This window comes from Lepisosteus platostomus, chromosome 26 (genome assembly GCF_059453375.1).
Source record: "Lepisosteus platostomus isolate fLepPlt1 chromosome 26, fLepPlt1.hap1, whole genome shotgun sequence".
NCBI classification, from domain to species: domain Eukaryota; kingdom Metazoa; phylum Chordata; class Actinopteri; order Semionotiformes; family Lepisosteidae; genus Lepisosteus; species Lepisosteus platostomus.
Window position 1 is genome coordinate 5,153,923 of NC_142636.1, and position 5,869 is coordinate 5,159,791.

General features: G+C 54.8%; 1 pseudogene; it reads left to right on the forward strand.

Annotated features, from left to right (window-relative positions):
• Positions 1-376: 376 nt before the first annotated feature.
• LOC148639767 (uncharacterized) lies at positions 377-2,119 on the forward strand (annotated as a pseudogene).
• The last annotated feature ends 3,750 nt before the right edge of the window (positions 2,120-5,869 follow it).

Sequence of the window (5,869 nt, forward strand, 5' to 3'; positions counted from 1 at the left end):
CGCAAGGGGGAGGTGGCGGTCCCAGTCACGTTGGTGCCGGGACACCAGGGTGGCCAGCTGGGTGGCGAGCGTCCGATTAAACCGCTCCACCAACACGTCGCTCTGGGGATGCAGCGGTGTGGTCCGCGTCTTAGTGATCCCCAGGCGCTGGCACACTCTGGCGAAGACCTGGGACTCGAAGTTACGCCCCTGGTCACTGTGTAACTCCTCCGGCACCCCCAGCCTGGCAAACATCCCCTCCAGCAGTGCATCGGCCACCGTGGGGGCACTCTGGTCCGGGAGGGCGTAGGCCTCCGGCCACTTCGTAAAATAGTCCATGGCCACCAAGACGTAGCGGTTTCGGCCTTGGTGCGTGGAAACGGGCCTAAAACGTCCACCCCCACCCGCTCCATAGGAGCCCCCACCTGGTGTTGTTGGAGGGGGGCCCGAGAGCGCTCCTTCTGCGCCACACACACCGCACACGTTTGGCAATACCACTCCACGTCCCAGTGGCAAAGACCCCAATAAAAATGGCCTCGGAGACGCTGCAGGGTTTTTTTACCGCCGAAGTGCCCCATGCCTGGCTGGCCGTGCACCGCTCGGAGCACCGCCCCGCGGAGCGACCGTGGCACCACCAGCTGCCACCGTACCTCGCCACTGGAGGGTACCCACCACCCCCAGCGCAGCACCCCGTCCTTTACCTCCAAGGCCTCCCACAGGGCGCAGAGGGCCTTGACAGACTTTGGGTGCGGGGCGAGCTCCTCTCGCGTAGGCCGCACTCCTGCTGCCCTCTAGCGGAGCACCGGCCCCACGTCAGGATCAGCTGCCTGACGCTGCGCCAACTCTGACAGGCCCACCCCCAGCGGCCCCTCCCGGGCCGTGGCCGCGGTGCTCGCCTCTGCCATGGTGCGGACAGCCTCCTCACGCTGCTCCCGCCAGGCGCAGTGGTGGCAGTCCGCGGCCTCGCAGGGGCACCGCGAGACAGCGTCGGCATTGAGATGGCGAGACTCCGGACGGTGCACGACAGTGAAGTCGTACTCCTGCAGGATCTCTATCCATCGTGCCATCTGCCCCTCCGGCTCCTTAAAGTGGAGCAGCCAGGTGAGGGACGCATGGTCGGTCCTCAGCCGGAACCGGGTCCCGAACAGGTACGGCCTGAAGTGGTGGACCGCCGCCATCACCGCCAGCAGCTCGCGACGGGTCACGCAGTAGTTCCGTTCAGCCCTAGTCAAAGCCCGACTATAGTAGGCCACTACGCGCTCCCCATCTGGCCCCTCCTGCGCCAACACCGCACCCACCCCCAAGTTACTCGCGTCGGTATCGAGAACATACGGTAACTGCGGGTCGGGGCAGGCCAGCACGGGGGCCCCCACCAGAGCTTCACGCAACCGGCCGAAGGCCGTCTCACAGCCCGAGTCCCAGTCGAAACGGCGGCCCTTGTCGGTGAGGCGGTGCAGCGGGGCAGCGATGCTGGCAAAGTCCCGGAGGAACCTCCGGTAGTACGAGGCCAACCCCAGAAAGCTGCGCTTGGCGTGAACCATGCGTCCCGGTGGGTTGCGCATGGGCCGAGCGTCGCCGGTGTTGATTTCGTGTTGGACCAGGGCAGTGCAGGTGCAGTCCTCATCTCTCGCCGCAAAGAGATCCTCGTTCTGGGCGAGTAGCTCCTGGAGCCGCTGCCGCTGGTCCTGATCGAGGCCCTTGCAGCTCCGCTGGTAGAGGTCCTCAACGGTGCGCCTCGCTTCCACGCAACACTCAGCCCCCGCCGCCGCCGCCTTGTCTGGCCCCCCGGCTGACTCGGGGGCAGGATCCGGCACGCTTGCTCCCCGGCTCGCAGGCCTGGCCTGCCCCGGCGACTGCCGCCGCCGCTGCCACTGCCTCTTTTTCCCCCGGCTCCGGCAAGCCCGCGTCCCTCGGCCTTCGCCGGGCCTGCCCTCCACCAGGCGAAGTCGCTCCCCCTGCCACACCAACTCCTGCCGGCTCAAGTCCAAACTGGCCCCCACTCGCTGCAGTAGGTCCAGGGGTGGCGCACCGTCGCTGCACCTAGACGGAAGGCAAGCACCTGTTTCCCCCTGACTGCAGCGAGCTGTCCCGTCACGGCCTTCAGCCACAGGCTGGAGGCCTCCCATCCTGCTGGGTTGGTGCCCTCGGTGTCGGGGAGGACGCCCAGCCGGAGTAGGGTTACCGATGAACCGGTGTCGAGTAGGGCCAGGCAGGGTTGGTCCTCGATTTGGCAGTGGAGGTACAGGCCCCGGCTAGAGCCGACTCGCCCCACAGTGGCGTGAGGGGCGCCGGTCTTAACAGCGCTCCCCGGAGCGGGGGTTGAGGTGTTCAAGAGGCGGCGTTCCCCACGCAGAGCCGCCCCTTTCCCGTTTCCCGAAGCCGATCGAGGAGTGCGAGGTTCGGGTGCCCGGCAGAACCGGGCTCGGTGTCCCCTCTTCCCGCAGCGGTTGCAAATCAGCGTGCGGGGCTGTTCCGCGGGGGTCGCTGCACGGGCTGGCTCCTCTTCCCCCTCGCTGGATTCCTCCGTCGCCGCCTCGGTCAGCACTGCGTCTGCTGGCGCTTCCAGCCACCCCGAACATGGCCTCAGCCCGTGTAGCAAGGGCCAAGGCCTGCTCCAGTGATGTTGGCGCGGCCAGCTGCACGTGGCGCCGCAGCTCCTCGGGTGAGAGGGCCTTGAGAAAGGCCTGGAGAGCCATCTCCCGCTGCCCCTCCCGAGGAAAAGCTGAGTATCCTCGGCGGGCAAGGAACGTGACATCAGCGGCAACCAGGCCCAGCCGCTCTCCTGGTCGGCGCCGCCGCAGGGCCAGCCTCTCCAGCATCAAGTCCGGCGCCTCCTCCACACCGAAGCACAGCTGGAGAGCTGCTGCCAGCGCCGTGTATTCGCCTCTGTTCTCCTCCGGGACGTCCAGGAGCACCTGGCAGGCCGCTCCTTCCAGCGCCGCCGCCAGGTGGCCGGCCATCTCCGCCCGGCTCCAGCCATTCGTCCAGGCCGCGAGCCGGAACTGCGCCTCGTTGGTTTCCCAAGGTGCTTCACCATCGTAGCGACCTGGTCACTGATCCGCTCCGGCAGGGAGAGTATCCTCTCTCTGGGGTGCCCGCTGACCAGGAGTAGCGGCCAGTTGCCCCAAGATGTTTTCCTTTTCGTCTTCCTCAAAATTATCTGCATCTGACACACAGTGTAACATTAGCAACTGCCCGGAACTTAAGAAACCTAAGCAACAACCCTCACCTCATTATCCATGTGATCATCTAACAATGGATAATCAATTAAAGCCTAAAACGTGATCACCCTCCTCTACACAATCCACAACAAACAAGTCTCCTGTTCTATTTACACGGACTGCCCTGCCTGGCCACCAGCATTCACTCCCATCTTCACTGCTCACAAATGTGCTCCATTTTCTTGCCTACAAAGTCCTCTGCACTAACAGGAAGCAATTCTAAATAACTATTCATATAATCTTTCCACAAAGCAAACCACCACATTTTTCTAAATCCATCATATTTATTTAAAAACATACTCCTGGCCATCTAGGCTCATTTCAACGACTGTGCCCTTGTATCACACCTTCCTATCTTTCTCTTCAAAAGCATGTCTAACTCTGTTTCCTAACAAGTGTTCTGGTTTAATTAACATAAGAATTCTTAATCTTTCCATACAAACCGTTTTTCTACCTAGATCCCCACCCTTAAAATGCTGCTTAAAAGCATCCTTTAAAAACTCTACCTTTTCTTCAACAGTATGTCCTGATGGTGCCAAACATTAATCTTTGTCTTCTCTAGATGTACCTGGGATTTCCTCTGGCCTGCTGAAAACACCTTTTTAGTTATCAATCAGCTGTTCTAGACTAAGCCTTTTCCCCTCCTTTGAAAAATTGAAAACTCCCTTTTCATGTTTCATTCCTCTCACAAATATCCTAAACCTCAACTGTGCTGTAACTGCAGGAAGCTTCTTGTTCTCATCTAAATGCCTCAGCTGCTCATCTATTTCTTCCTCACTGTTCCAAAGTCCCCATACTTTCCTGTCTCTACCGCTACTTCCTTTGTCCTTATATCTCGTTTCTTTTTCTATCTTTTTTTCCTTCTTCTCTCTAAGTGTCTGCAACCTGGCATCTCTTATCCTATCCATCCTCTCCCAAAACACAGCCCTCTGCTCTTTAACTGATACTCTAGCTTGAGATAAAACTTCTGCCTTCTTTTCAGAATCTAGTTTTTCAAGCCACTGCCAAGACCTGTTCTCCTTAAACATGATCAAACCCTCAACAGCTATTGCAGTTGCTCTGACCAGTATTTTAAGTAAATTGTCAAATATTCCCAAGTCCCTCTCATAGCTTACATGTGTCTTGGTGCTGATTCAAACATTTTATACATCTCCTCTGAAACCTTATCATACAGTACCTGCCATATTCCAAATGATCTGCTACCATCCTACAACACACCTTTACAAAACTAGGAAGGATCAATTCCTCTGCCTGCCTAGTCATGTCCTATAATTCAGGGCTCCTCTATTCTGTGAGCTTCTGCAGAACAGGTCCGGAATTTGCCTCCATGTTGGTAAACAAGCGTACCTCACCTCTGACTAACGTACTGCTATCAGCCTGCCATTCCTTCAGCTTACACACTAGCTCCCTGTATCTCGCATTCATTTCTAAAACGTGCTCCAAGAGCTCTCCACAACTGCTCTGTCACAACCTTACAAATAATTCCCAGTGCTCTGCATCCTGCAACTGAGCTACACTCAACACCTTAAACAGTGCTTCTATTAATTTGTTTTCATCACCTACAGTATATCATGCATGAATTCCAGCAATTCAGCTTGCAAAAAATAAACTCTAGCTGCATTGTGGAACATTGCATTAATTCAGTTTCCTTTAAAGGGAATCAGTGGGACATGATCAGATTTTCCCTGGCTCAACAAAAAAGATCTAAACTGTACAGATTTGCCACTTTTCTCACACCCTCATTCATGGATGGCTTTGCACACTGATCTAATCAATCTAACTGTACCACTCCCTCCAACCCTTCTAGGCATCCAGTCTAAACTAACACTGCCCACCTTTTCGCCACCAACAATCATCCCAGACAGAAAGTTTAACATTTGCCTCATGTGCCAAGGCATCAATTAAATGCAATTCAGAGAACAACTCATTGATAAGTCTGATCCTAGCCTTGTCTGTCTCACTGAGGTCATCAAATCCATATACAATTTCAGGCAAGATATCAGTTCTGTACCGTGCCAGGATTTCATTAATGTTTTTTTCTGTACTTGCCCTGTCGCCAATTAGATTTGTAATTTTGTAGACAATTTCCTTCTCAGAAAGCGTTGCATCCGAATCCCTGCTTCCACTGTTAACAACATCTTGCACCACCTCTCTGCTCTCTGAGTCCCAAATGCATCCTGCTACCCTCCTGGAAAGAAGTCCTTGCAGTTCCATATTTATGGCCATATTAAGTGGTCCCATCTGTGGCAAGGCTTCAATTACTTTCTTGCAACAGTTTTTCTTTTAGATGTTTTAGAAACTTGTCTCTCTTCTAACACAAGATATTTACAAAAACTTTCCCCTGGCAATCTGTCGACCTGAATACCTACCAATTTATCCAAAACTATTCTGACTATCTTAGAAGCCTTTCGTGCACGAATGCCCATGTTTGCTACTAAATCCATATAAGCCTCTCTTACAGCATCACTATACTTTCCTTTTTCACACGTGCTAATATTGTGACTCACTCTCCTGTCTGTCTCTGTTTTCAAGCCTTCATATTCTCCCTGCCAGAACTGCACCTGCTCATTCAGGTCCCTCTCCCCATGTGCTAAATCTGCTTCAGAATCACATTTCCTTTTGTAATACGCAACCTTCTGTGATTCCTTTTTTTGTACTGTATATATAAT